Source organism: Rousettus aegyptiacus, unplaced genomic scaffold (genome assembly GCF_014176215.1).
Source record: "Rousettus aegyptiacus isolate mRouAeg1 unplaced genomic scaffold, mRouAeg1.p scaffold_m13_p_7, whole genome shotgun sequence".
NCBI lineage: Eukaryota > Metazoa > Chordata > Mammalia > Chiroptera > Pteropodidae > Rousettus > Rousettus aegyptiacus.
In genome coordinates, this window is record NW_023416310.1 from 81,029,809 (window position 1) to 81,045,092 (window position 15,284).

Sequence of the window (15,284 nt, forward strand, 5' to 3'; positions counted from 1 at the left end):
GCCTCTTTAAATATGTAAATCTTAGGACAATGAAGGTCCATGATCTGATGTGCTTTTTAAGATTTAACCCTAGTAGGAGCCAACAGGAAGTACCAAGAGGAGAAAAGAGTGAAGGCTCCACACAGCTGGGGATGCCTTTAATTCCATAGAGATGGGAGAGAGGAATCACCAACCGTCAGGAATAATAAGTATATGTTCCTCAACTTCCTAGAATCTAAGTGTTTCTCTCACGCCTTCTACTTTGGCAAGGGAGACGAACAAGGGTCACGCTAGAAACAGATCATCCTTGACACTTCACAGTGGTTGAAATTAATTGCCGTGGGATAATAGCATCAAGATTTGTAAGCTCATAACAAATGTTGCTTTCAAATCAGTTATGCAAATACAGCTTTAAGTAGCCTAATATATGTAGATTTATGACTAGTTCCTTAAAGGTAATGATTTCAAAACAATTTTTTTTCCCCTTAAAACTCCTCTAAATTCTAAGAGGAATTTATAGTATAAAATAAACATGAGAGAAAAAAGCAAACAATAGACCTCTAAAGTTTTCCATAAAGAAATGTAGCTTTTTCTACTAGAAATAATAACACAGACCCACCAATTTCTTTTCTCACATAGCATATTTTACTGAGCTCTTGCATATATCAGAAGGCAAAAGCAGCCAGCAATCTGGAGCTCTGGCACATAGAAGATTTCATCTCATTTTGCATATATAGGGCCTCATGCTGTGGAATTAACAACTTTTAGATTGTTCTAGTGCAACCATTGAACTGTTTATTTTGAATATGATGCATATTTTTAATTTAAATAAAATGCATTTAATATTGATATTTCTTCATCCATATTCAGTATGCCAGTCAAACTATAAAATACACTGATGATATGAAAAAAAATCCCTTCTGGAGCTGAAAAACCTATGGTTCTATAGGACGTTTCACTTACACTTAGTACAAATTTCCCACTCCCGAATTCCTCATCCTTCTCTAGCCCAATCAATAATCATGGCTAGTTTAAAATATAAAAAGTTTTTCTCCAGATACTAACCAAGTATATTACACAATATGCTTTTTGAGATTCTATAAAGATACTGAATTCATTAGATATGTGGTTGCTGAATTAGTAAAGCATTAGTGCACCACCTAAATGGCAAATTTTATAAGGAGAGCTAATAAACATGTTAGCCTGTACATTGAGAAACAACCAAAGATGAATGTATCCAAGACTGCCTCCCTTTGGCCGTTAAACCACTGGGTGGTAATTCCCAGAAATGCTTGAAGGACTTAACTACCACGGTATATTGTCAAATCAACTCCTTAATGACACAGGGGAAACAATTTAAGGATTTATTAGGAATAATCAAATTATATATCTGTAGTTGATGTTCATGGAATTTTACATAATCCCATCCAGATTACAGATGATAAAACTGCCAGAAAATAGATGAACAACACCCCTGCATCATGTAGGTGGTTGGCGGGTTTTGGTTGCTTGAGTTGGTGATATTCTATACAACTAAGAGGGGAAGGAAAATAATTTAAGTTCAGTTGGAGCCATCTCTATGGTTTTCCAACAGATATTTTTTTAAAAAAGTTTTCAATTCAATAATAGTACAAGAAAGAATAAACACACTCTTATTATAACTATAGGTTCCTTCTGAGTTTTATGTGAGCTCAAGTGAAAACTTTATTAAAATGCAGAAAAGTCAAATCATATAGTACAGAGAAGCAAAAACCATTTACTTTAAAATGAATCCCACAAAAAATTTATAATTTTCTGATAGATCTTCTCCTGTCATCTTCAAAGACCATCGGTGAAAGTTTTATTTTCATCATTTTTAAGCAGAAAATCCTTAATCATTATCAAAAGAATTTAAATTTGAGGTACCCATCTGTTGCGTTTTTTAGAGGCTCCAAACACCCTTCGTAGAGAGAAACCTTGGTTTTGAACTTCAGTGATTAAACACTAGTCTCCTTTGTACAATCTGCTTATACTGCTGTTAGATAGCAAGTATTTTAATGCCAACCTTCAGTCAAGAGCCTCTTGTCCTACAAGACACTCATTAGTCAAGGAAAAAATATCATCTACATTTAAAAAAATGAAAGAAGGAAATCTGTGCTCACACAAGTGTTTTATGTTGCATGTTTTCTTTTTTAATCTCCAATTCAGAGGCTTTGCAATCACCAGATTTGTGAACTTATTTCCTCTCTGAAATAATAAAGAGACCACTTAATTATCATCTCATGGTCATTTTGCCTGCTTCGTGCAGATTACAAAACCCAATAACAGCTTTAATGAAAGGGATTTCTTCATGGCCACAACCTCTTTATACCTGGACTGTTGCTTTCAGAAGATGATTATACTGTTGCTACAAGAAGGTGACCACACAGGCCAAAGTCACAATCCAGATGCCTGAATTTCTCCTAAGCACCTTATGAGCACAATGCAGAACATGAATGGCTCCGAAGGATGGACCGTCTTATCAAAGAGACCATTTTAAACAGCCATAACTTTTTGAAAAGATGATTCTAAGTAAACATAACAGTACAATGACATTAGGATAATGGGCTGACTTTATGAAAGGTTAACCAGCTTGTAGTTGTAATTAAGAATAATGGCAAAAGGAGGTAAAACTGATATTTTACAGTAATTTTCAACAAGGTAAATGAAACAATGCTTAGGTGAGAAAACCTAGGAAGAATGCAGAATTCTACCCATCAATTTGTTATAAACGACGGCATATGTTGTGTTTTATTTTGAATTCTCTGATAAATGAATGTTTATCCTGGGATCAATGGCTCCGGGTGAATGGCAGATTGCAGCAGCAACTGCTTTCTTACAGAGAGAATTATCTTAAATCAGATCTCCTTTGTTTGATGAAACCTAAATTGCAGGGGGAATATTTAAACATCTGAAGAGAAAACCCATAGATAACCTAACACGTGGCTCCAAGATGCATTTAGCAGAACTAATGGTCTCTATCATTCTTTTATTCTAAAAGCTACAGATAGAATAGACAAGTGAAATAGCAAAATACTGCATCATTATGGATGCCCTAATGAGGGACAGTAGGCCACTAAAATAGTATATTCACTTCGAGTGATATTGGAAGGCTGGGGAAAATAAGACATTTTCTATGTTAAGACCAGCTAAAGATAACTAAATTAGGAACAAAACTCCTTCTCTCTTTCGTTTCCTATTTTTGTGAGGCTAAGCAAAACATGGACAGTATCTCTTCTGTACAGTATCAACGGCCACAAATATACTCAGCATGCCCCGGGACCAAGACGACTCTATTCTGTAGGTGACCACATATCCATGACCTTGATGAAAGTGGTGGAAAAATTAACCACGATTAAGAGCTTAGTCCCAGAGGGCAGACATTTACGTGTTAGAATCCTATGTCTGCCACTTACTAGCTGTACGATTTCAGGTAGAGTATTGAGCCTTTCTAAAAGCCTGTTTTCCTGATCGGTTAGCTACGGAACGATAAGAACACACGAAGTATTCAAATGCTGTTTCACCACCGTATCCCTGCTTCTCATGGATTTCTCAGCCGACTCCAGTGCTGCCTCCTACCACCTCACTGAAACAGCTCTCCTTCAGATGGCCTTTGTCACAAAACCCCATGGCATCCATTGTTCTACCAAGATGCCTCAACAGCCTCTAATGCTGTTGGCCATTTCCCCTTTCTTGTAACACCTCCTGCTTTCTGTAGAATGAGAGAGAAAGGCAGACATCCAGAGGAGAAGCCACCATAATCTGAGGGATGACAGCCACCTGCATTTCTTTCGGTTTTTGGAACCTGATTTCTAGCCTTCATGAATTTGGGTGCTGTGACAAAGTCATGAATCCTTACTGTGAATTTCCTTTTGAAGCATCTTAAAAGGCCAGAGGCATGATGCAAATGGAAGATAGGACCACCTTTAAATCTGTTTAAAGATTTCCTCTTCACCATCCAGTACTGTGTACACACTCCACCTCAATTTCTTAAACTTTGGCAATGGACGAGCATACAACACATGCATGTGACAGGAATTGAGAAGCTGTGAAAAGAAACATGAAATGCCATGCTTAATATGATCCATTCTTAAAGCCCCTTCGCCAATTAAGTGGTGTCCTTGGAAAGTCCTTGAGGGGACTGGAAAAGTTTCCTTGAATTTGGAGGAAGCTAACTTAGGACTACCTCAGGGCTGTGATATTTTTTTCACCCCTAAAGAGACGTATTTAAAATAAATAGCCAAGGCTTTGTCCCTTTGCCATAGCCTGCCCGATTATAAGCTGAAGTCAGGACAAATAGCTCACGTCCCTGACTCATAGCTAAGGATGAAATGGCTGCTTCGAAGAATCACTAAATCATACAATTCTTCCGGCAAAGGACAAATGGAGTTTGCCACTCGCCACGGGGTCAAACAGGTATCAACAGGACTTTGAATCAAGCCTCTTATGTTTCTGCTTTGCCCGAGGCCCTCCTAACTGCCCCTGAATTAGGTGACTGCATCTCTCCCATATCCAGCAGCACCCAGGTGAAGAGATTCAGTACTGTGTGACTGCAGAGGCTCTGTGACTGTCAGGGATGCGTTTGCTAAGACAAAGACTGACAAATTGCACTCCTCACATTAATTTTCAAGTACATTTTTAAAAGCACATGCCTGTGATGAAGTATTTTGAATAGTGCTGTGGATGTCAAGGAGACATTTAAAATATCTCACTCATAATTTTTGAAAATCTTCCTCATTCAAAGTTGTCACAGCTTGACAGCTTAGCTCTGTTTTGAGTATATTCTTTTACAATGTACTACAAACTGATTGAAGAGCTGACAAATCTGACTTAACCCAAACAAGAATCTTTAAATATATCTGATTGAAAAGAATGTTTAATGAGAATGCACATACAGACATTACATCTAGCATCCTATTTTTAAAAAGTCAAATTACACAATTAAAATCTTTACTGAAAATATGCCTCTACCCCCCTTGCAACTAGAAAAAAGAAAATCACTCCACTATCTATTGAGACAGAATGTTGAAATTATTAGAAATCTCTCTTATCAAATATTCATGTATTTTTTTTTCCCTGCAGAAAACCCAGGATTCTGTTTCCCGTACGCACCTTTAAACAGAGTTTAATACAGTTATTGCCCAACTTATCCATTCCTTTGAGTCCAATGACTGGTCTTGGCTTATATAAACAACTTATAAGAAAGAGACTAAAGCACTGAAATAAAGTTATTATAATTCTTTTCTAACACAGGCTAGAAAAGTAACCTTATTATTAAATACAAAAAAAAAAGGGAAAAAAAGGAATATGTACCTTACTAAAGGGAGAGAAATTGGTTGTGGAATGTAGGAAGCAGCATGAGCAAAGGCTCTTAGTGCAATGAGGGCTTTGCCCAACAAGCAAGGCAATCCCATAAAACTCCACTGACAGCAGTGGAGAAGGAATTGTAGAAACTGAAGATGTAATAGACTAAGTAGGTCATCTATTCCAATAGAAATTTTATTATATTTATACAAGACTCCTTTGAATTTACAGTACAACTTACTTCCAAGGGGTCCAAATGCTGAACAAAAAAAAAATTTTTTTTTTTTTCAGAGGGAAGGGCTGCTGAAGAAACAGCCATAAGATTGCCTCCCAAATACTTGTTTTGTTAAAATCCACTTGGTTCCCCGCATCCTTTCTTGCATTAAGATTATGTCACTAATAAGTAGTAGATAAAGAACAAGTCAAAACATAAGGCAAAAACTCCTACCAGAGTAGAGAATGAAACAGAGACACTTTCCAGGTCTGGGAAGAAAGGAAAAAAGAAAAGAAAAAAAGGGAAGGATAGAAGCATCCCGGCAATCTACAACCTGCAAGAGAGAAAAAGGCACAGAAAAATCCAGAAAGTTCTGTTAGAATTTGAGAGTACCAGGAAAAGGTGTCCTATTGCCATGAGTGTAGCTGAGGAAGCCAGGAGCTTCTCAGAAAAGCCCAACTGTTCGTCAAGTTACCACCTTTCATACAGCGTGGAAGTGACAAAGCAACACCATGCTCTGTGGGCCTGACAGAGATTTAAACCATGTGATTCTGTGGGCATTTCAGAGCCTCCCTCCCCTCCGGGCCTGTCCAGGGTCAGTTTCCACAATGTGGATGTGGTTTCACCTTCAGTGTGGTTCTCCAGCAGCCGCTCTACACAGAGACTCCAAACAGTTTGGAGCTTCCTGCTCTTCTCTCGGGTACAACCTAAAACAGCTCTAGGACAGGTCAGACCTTTCTGTGGCCCGCATTTTGTTCATGGAAAAGATGCACTATCCATTTGGCCATCAGTGGACATATAGTTATTTCTTAAATGCGGTCTTCCAATGGCTCTCTCTGATATGAGTGAAATCCACAGTGGTCCCAAATGTAAGCTCCCTAACAGTCCCTGACAATTACATGAGCCAAATCCTTAAAATCTACCTACCTACCTACCTACCTACCTATCTATCTATCTACATCCTATTGGTTTTGTTCTCCTGGAGAACCGTGACTATCGCAGGACTAATATAATATCCTCTAAAGAAAATAGCCTCCCCAAATCCTCTCTTCTCAACATTTTTAGCTTTTCTATTTTGATATGAAGGAAAAGAGTTCTTTCCTTTAAACAGGCTTCATTTTAATCTAGTACCTTAGCTGAGGAGCATCTGCAACATCTTACCTTTGAAAAGCCTATTACAATGTTGTTATAGGTGCTTATAGGGACAGGAGACAGGATGACACCAGTGCTCAGGATAAGGAGACCTTGGAGAGTAGGGACCTCACACCCAGAAATAAAGCTAGGGCCCATGGTCTGAGGTAGATTCCACTATGCCTAGGGACTAAATTGGCAATTTACCACTGGTGGGAATCAGCCCATAACAACCCTGACAGGTTAGTGTCAACTCTGAATTAATTGTATCTGCATCTATAAGAGATGGTTTCAAACTAAAGAAGACTGGGAAGTTTTGTTTCGTTTTGTTTTGTTTTACTTCTTCCACTAGAGGGAATAAGCAAAAGAAAATATGAGAGCAATGTGAAATCAGTTTTAGAAAACAAAGAAAGCTACATGTTTAGCCACATCTGAGTCATAATGAGAATCTGGGCTTTTCTCAACCTATTTCACAGAGAGAAAGTCGAATAACCGCAGACTAATATTTTTTGGCAGTAATCAATCAACCATGATATAAGCTAAGCAGGAGTGTGCCATGGATTCATGTAGAATGTGGAAAAGCATGGAACACAGAAATAATCAGCACCCAAAGGTGAAGTAGGCCAAAAAAAAAAAAAAAAAAAAAAAGGAGTAAGAATTGCAAATTTGCAAATTGATCCAGATTAGGGCATTTCCATTACCCTCTTCTGGGATTATCTGGATATTCTCAAATCCTTGGAGGGGACTAATTGTCAGGAAATGACAGAACTATAATGTATTATAACTGTTTTTACTGTAGTGTGTGTAGATGTGTGTATATAACATGCATAAATGCACATACTTATAAAATATTCATTATATATTCCTGAGGTCAGAGAGACAGGTCATAAATTTCGTTCACTTCCAGATATTAACAGACCCAAACAGTGATGGGTACTGGAAGTTGACATTTAAACACTTCCGTCTTTTAAGCAACCAAGACCGATAGTGTAGTACATAGTTAAAAGCACATATTCTGGGGGCTTCAAATCACAGCTCTTTCATTTATAGTAATGTGACCTTGGGAAAGCTATACAACCTCCTGTGTCTCATTTCCTGATGCGCAAAATGGGGATAATAGTAACAACCTCATAGGGTGTTATAAGGATTGATGAACGGGCTTAATATCTATTCAGCCCTCACAATAGTACCTGGAATATGGTGAGCTTCACATAAAGATTTGTTAAATAAAACTAACATGGTAATACACATTAAGGTCATGGTTATAAATTATGTAAATTGTCTTTTATTTTATTTGGATATTTCACTTTTTTGTTGTTTGAAACCAATCAATTTTATTCTATCACATTCAAAAAAGGGGGTATGGACTAAAATTTCAATTACTATTTTAAAGTTGCCTAAGTCATGTGAGTTAATACAACAACTATAATTAAAATGGAGGTCCTAGGACATTATTAGAAGTGAAGGAATAACACTAAAATATATAAGATTGTGGAGATATTAAATTAATATTTACAAAAAAGATACAGAAATTTAATTCTTTTATAGGGAAAAATACAAAAACATTAGTGAGGCTTTGAAATTCAAACTACTATAACTTTCTAATAGCTAAAATTTTCCCATTTGATTAAAAATTCAAGTATTTATAAAGGTAAATTTTAAAAATTCTAGGTATGACTTATAATCAACCATCATTTAGGCCAATCTTCCATCTACTATAATCAATGAAAACTGATAAATTGGGATGATTTATCTGACGCACTACAAGATTTTTAATTAAAAATGGATCTCATTAGGTTTAAAATACTGTTTTTAATCACAGGAGTATAAACTCAAACATTAAAGATTTCAGAGTTGGGGGGGGGGGGGAAGTATGCCTAACCTTCAGCTAACCAAAAATAAAACTATTTAATTATCCAGAATACTCCATTCTTCCAGCATTCAAGTTTATCCACAGAAGAAATTTTTCTGCAACTGGTAATACAAAAAAAAAAAAAAAATAGCCACTAAGGGCCGTACTCATAATAAAAGTTCACAAAGAAGTTCAGCAGCTTAGATCTTTTTGTGGGGAATGTATTTGGTTTTCCACACAAGCTAACTCAGAACTGAGAAATAGAGAAGGAAATGCAATACAATGGCCACCCACCGAAAGCATTCAACATGACACAGACCAGGACACACACAAACAGATCACAATGCACACCTGGCTTTAGGGAGCTGGAATCTATGGTCATTATATTTGTAAGCTTTGAGATTTCCCACAGTTATGTACACAAATAGAGCCTCACATCATTAAATCCTCATCAGGGCTGCCACTCTCTGCCTCTGGCCACACAGAATGTGCTAAGGAAAATGGTGTTTCAGAGCTTCATCTTAAGGAGACCAAGAGGTTACAATTTTCCTTCCTGGAGCCCTCTGGCTAGAGGCTGAGAATTTCCAGGACATTCATCTTCAGTTTCTCTCAGTTGTCCTTTGTTCTGAAAGGTCATTGTCCGTTCCTTGGAAGAAGCATCATGCCAAGCTTCTTCTTTAAGACATATACATATAAATTCTTTTATACTGTTCAAAATAGTGGCAACCTCGAGCATAAATACTTGGAGAATATTCTTGTTTTAGGCGGGGTTGCTGCAACAGAATACCACAGACTGGGCGGCTTCAACAACAAGCCTTTCTTTCTCACAGTCCTGCAGGCTGAGAGGTCTGAGGTCAAGGTGCTGGTGGATTCGATTCCTGGTGAGGGCCTTCTTGCAGAATGCTGTCTTCTTGCTGTGTCATCATACGGAGGGGGTAGGGCATGTGCTAGCTCTCTCTGGTCCCTATATGCACTTAATCTCATATAAGGATTCCACCGTTATGACCTCAACTAAACCTAACTATCTCCCAGTACTGTCATATTGGTGTTAGGGCTTCAACATGAGAAATTTGAGGTGATACACACATTCAGCCCATAATTTTCCATCTGTCCCTACATGCTATCTCAAAAGGATTTTCTTATACCTAGACAATAGCCACGTCATCTCCTCTCTCTGTATCTCGCCCTCTGGTCACGCAAAAGGACGCTTCGAAGTTAACTAGTATTTTCTGATTCTTCTCTTCAGATTTTATGATAGAGAAAATCAAATATTAAAATGGGACTGAATAACTTAAATAAAAAGATCAGACTTTGAAATCAGTATGTGTTTGATTTTGTACAAAATGCTTAATCTTATTTCTTCCTCTGTCAAACTGAGTAACAATAACACCCACTTCTCAGATTATGCTGTTAATATTAAAGGAGATCCAGTTCATCATTCATCCCAGTAATTCTTGAGTGCCTACTCCATGCAGATAGTATTCTAGATACTCAGGATAGCACAGTGAAGAAGACAGCACATTGTCAAAATCTTTGCATCACTGAGCGCGCGTTCTATTTGGGGAGATAAACAAATACAGACAGAGAACTATGTAAAGAAGCAAAAGCAGTGTGAACGGCTAGAGAGTAATGAAGAAGTCCTACTGGGAATAAGGATGGTCGACCAAGACCTCTCTTGGGGGAAAAAAAACTGAGTGGAGACCTATTAAAGTGACAGAGCAAGTCATGCACATATGTTCAAGAAGAGAATTCTAGACTGAGAGAATAGCAAGTGCAGGTTTTATGAGATGGCAACATGCTGGGGGTGCTCAGGGAATAGTGAGGCTGCACAGTGGCCAATGAGGAGAGTAGGAGGAAATGAGATCTGAGAAATAAGAAGAAAGGAGTGGAGGCTAGCACAGAGCAAGCATTCAAAAGGAAGATATTATCAACACATTTCATCTCTGTATTACTGGTGCAGGTTAGGATTAGATGATTTCCCTTAACACTCTTAAACAATTTTCACACACACACACACACACACACACTCTCTCTCTCTCTCTCTCTCTCTCTCTCTCTCTCTCTCTCTCTCTCTCTCTCTCTCTCAAGAGATTATGGTCTCATCACTTTTCCACAACACTATCAGCACAGCTATGGGGTTCTCATTGACCCTGGGCTCTCGGTAAGTGGCAACTGCTTTTTTTCTGTCCAAGGTCTGGTTCATCCTAATGAAGATGCATCATTGGCACTTGCTTCCTGCATGGCTGGGAAAACGCAGTAGAACCAAAAGACCCCATCCAGATGGAGGAGCTTGGTGGAACATCTGCCTTGCGTGTCTGTCACCTCCCCACCTCCTGCCGCTGTGTTAGCTGCCAGCCACTGCAGCAGCTCCTGAGTCAATGCTCCTCTCCTAGTGCCTTCCTGGAGCTTTAACAGATGATCTGCGCCACCATGCCATTCCCAACAGCACGGTGCCTCCTTTCATAAAACTACAGAAAGGTCCTTACGGAAATCTTAGTCCTTTAAAAATCTGCGCTATTATTTGATCTCCGAAATTGGATCCATTAAACCATAGTCATGTCTGTAAATTTCATATCAACTGGCATTAGGCAGCTAATTCATTGCATCGATTACGCAGATGGCCTATACTGGTCCATTTGACACTGAAGAAATGAGATAGCTATGAAAAACACATTCATTCATCTCCTCTACCACCACTCTAGTCCAAATCACTCTCATCTCCTGCCTTGATTATTACAAGAGCCTCCTAACTGATCTAATCCAAACCGCCTTAGTCCAGAGCATAACTTCCCTGATTATTGCTAATAGTAAATTGCCTCTTAACTAGCCTGTTGCTACTCCAGCTCCTCTTACCCCAGTTGATTTTTCACACTGGGGCATGTCAAGTGACATTTTTGAAACCAAATTCTGAACATCTATGTTCTGTATAAAACCTTTGTATGGTTCCCCAAAGCTATTAGGGATTCTTTGTTAGCCATAGATGAAGTTTCCCACTGTCATGCTTACGGTGATGCACGATCTAGCCTTTTCCTATCTAACAGCACTCCCTCCTTGTTCTCCATACATTAGTCCTATTTGGCCTTTTTTTTTTTTTTTTCCTGTTCTGCCAACATGCTATGATCCTTCTGCCTTATGGATTTTTTTAAAATACTATTGCCTCAGACTGGAAATTCTTTCCAACATTATTTTGCTTCACCTACTAAGCTATCTCCTTTTATATCCCAACACAAACACCACATCCTCAAGGACTCCTGTCCTGTGCTCCTCAGAAGGACCACAACTCTCTAATCTTCTCTAATATTCCTCTACTTCAGAAGCTCTTATAGTTTGCAATTACATCTAACTGTGATTAGTTTATTAAATACCCATCTCCCTCCACTAGGCTGAATTCACCAAGAAGTCAGGGCCTTCGTCTGCTTTTCTCATCTCTAAAATCCCAGGACTTTCTGGCTCCAAAGTTAGTACTCATTCCACTGCTTTCCAGGCAGATTTATCAAAGAACAAATGACCATTCAGACCTCAACAGCTCTCAGTATGGAGACTGCTTGTGCAGGTTTTCTAAATCTATGTGACTTGATTCATTTTATGTAAGAGAAATAACAACAGCAGTATTTTTGAGCATGTCAGGTGGTGGAATTTACCAGTAAACAAAATGCAAGATCTCTGGCTCCATAAAATTTAGCTATTAGTAGGTAAAGATAATCAATAAGTAATAAATATAAACAGTACATTATATCATTTGTTGGAAGATGATATATGCTATAAAAAAGAAAACAGAAGAGTTAAGAGCATTGGGATAATGGACTGCAATCTTTAATATGCATGTGCCTAACAACAGAGTGTTAAAACGCATAAGACAAAAACTAATAGAACTACAAGAAACAGATGAATTCACTGTTACAGGTAGAGACTTTAACACCTCTCTATCAGAACTGGATAGATCTAGCAAGCAGAAAATCAGTAAGAACATAACTGAACTCAACAACACTCTTATCAATAACATGGATATAACTGACATCTATAAACTATTTCATCCACATTTTTCTCAAGCTCACTTGGAATATTCACTAAGAAAGACCATGTCCGGGTTTCTAAAACATACCTCAACAAATTTAAAATAATAGAAAACATTAAATGTATACTCTCAGACCACAATGGCATTAAGCTAGAAATCAGTAACAGAAAGATAACTATAAAATCTCATAATACTTAGAGACTAAACATTATGCTTCAAATTAACACAGGAGTCAACTAAAAATATCTCAAGATTAATTTTTAAATATTTTAAACAAAATGCAAATAAAAATACAACTTATCAAAATTTCTGAAAGCAGTGCTTAGAGGAAAAGTTATAGCATTGAATTCATATATTAGAAAAGAAAAAAAAAGATCTGAAATTAATCATCTTAGTTTCTACCTCACTAGAAGCTAGAAAAAGAAGAGCAATAGTAAAACTTAAAATTAGTATGCTGCAACCTTTCAAAACTCACCTATTAGTTCTAGGAATTTTTTTATGGTTTGATTTAGTTTTGTTTGTTGTTGTTTATAAATTCCTTGGATTTCATATGTAGAAAGTCATGTTGTCTGCAAATAGAAACAATTTTATTTCTTTTTCAATTCCTATGTCTTCTATTTCTTTTTAACTACCCGTAGCACTGGTTAGGCATTCTAGTAGAATACTGCATTGGAGAGATGACACAGAATGTCCTTTCCTTGTTATTTTCTTCATGGAGAAAGCATTCAATCTCTCCCCATGAAGTGATGTTGGCTATGGCTTTGTTACAGATACACTTTATTAGGTTAAGGAAATGCTCTTTTATTCCTAGTTTTTAGAGAATTATTGTAAAAAATAAATGTTGAATTTTAGCAAATGCTTTTATTTTTATATTGAGATGATCATACAATTTTTTGTTTTAATGTTAATTCAGTATAGTACCTTGATTTTTAGATATTAGCCAGCTTTACATTCTCAGGAGAAAACCTTCTTGGTCATGTTGTATTATTCTTTTTCTACATTGTTGGATTGATTTTGGTAATATTTTATGGAGAGTTTTTACAATGATACTCATAAGGGATATTGTTTTATCTACTTATTTATTTATTTTTAGTTTCCTTCTCTTGTAATGTCTTTGTCTGGTTTTCATATCAGGATAATGCTGGCTTCATAAAATTAGTTGAGAAATATTCCCTTCTCTTCTATATTTCTGTAAAAAATTGTGTAGAATTTGTGTTAATTCTCTTTTAGCTTTTGATCAGTGAAACCACCTGGGTCTGGAGATTCTTCTGCAGAAGATTTTTGACTTGGAACTCATTTATTTCCATAGTAATAGAATTATTCCAGTTACCTGTTTCATCTTCAGTGAGTTTGATAATTCATATATTTTAAGAAATTAGTATATTTTATCTGTTGTTGAATGTTGTATTCATGTACATAGAGTTGTTTGTAGGATTTTATCATCTTTTGAATGTCTGGGGGTCTGTAGTGATAGCCACTTTTTTTACTCATGATAATGGCAATTTGTGTCTTTTCTCTCTCTTTGTCTGTTTTATTGTCTTATTAACAACATCAGTGTACTTCAGAGACTTTTCAGATTTCCTACAGTGAATATTTGTCATTTTATAATTAGAAAGATATTATAATTTTAAATATCATTTGAAATTTGCTTGGTTCTTCCTTTAAGTTGCAGATAATGATGCCTACAACATGGGGTTGATAGATGGATTAAAGTGACATGCATATAAAAGTAACGTACAATTTGTACTCATGTGTTAGCTATGACAATTATAAGTAAAGGAAGAGAGGTGTGTAAATGAATTAGAAGAATATCGTTATCCAACTTAGGAATAGATGGCAATATCTGTATTATGATTTTGGTAGCTCAAGAGAAGAACCTAAACTTTAAAACATTGTTTCCCACATTTAGAATAAGGTTGTCCACAATTAGACATGTGACATTCCTTTATTTAAAAAATGTAATCGCTTCTGAAAATGATTAATCACAACTAAAAATTCAAAGTCCCTATAAGTAAGTAGGCAATTATCTCACTATTTCTGAAACATCCAATACATTTCTTTGAACACCAGTCACCTAAATTAAATCCTACAATATAGTCAACTGATTCATATTATGTAGCTACTCAGGTAGATTATCTGTGGCCTTAGGACATGCTGGCTTACTTATCCTGTTTCAAATTAATCAAAAACAACAACAACAACAACAACTAATATAAGCTTGTTCTGAAAAGGAATAAGTCGGATTATGTACTTTTATTTTTTATTTTATTTATTTATTTTTTTTAACACCTACAGCACCTGGTCTTCCTAGGTGGTCTCCCATCCAAGTACTAATCAGGCCCAACCCTGCTTAGCTTCCGAGATCAGATGAGATTGGGCGTATTCAGGGTGGCATGGCCATAGACAGATTATGTACTTTTAAACCTCACTGTCTGTATTAGCATAGTTTAGGGGCAAATGGGAGGGCAAGGAGAGGAAATTGTATCTTCCTTTAAAGCACGTAAGGTGAGCTGTTATAAACACTCTATCCTCCAAAATTACTTGCTAAATTCCCTCCTTCTGAAGCCCAGAAACACTCTACCTGGCATTTGGAAGATGCCACTCTATAAAGAAGTGATCTCCTAAATACAGAGTTCTCAGAGCCCCACGAATTAGCAGGCAGGAATGAAGCGAGAGAAATGACAAGATGAGAAGGTTTCCAATTGTCGGAGAAAGAAGAAATTAGATGAAGCCAACACATTCAGCCATGATTTATGCAATAACCAAGTACT

At 36.9% G+C, this 15,284-nt stretch overlaps 1 non-coding gene across 1 annotated transcript; it reads right to left on the reverse strand.

Annotated features, from left to right (window-relative positions):
- Positions 1–14,799: 14,799 nt before the first annotated feature.
- LOC118605912 lies at positions 14,800–14,918 on the reverse strand. The gene has a single exon (XR_004952283.1). It is a non-coding gene; the product is annotated as a 5S ribosomal RNA (ribosomal RNA).
- Positions 14,919–15,284: the final 366 nt, after the last annotated feature.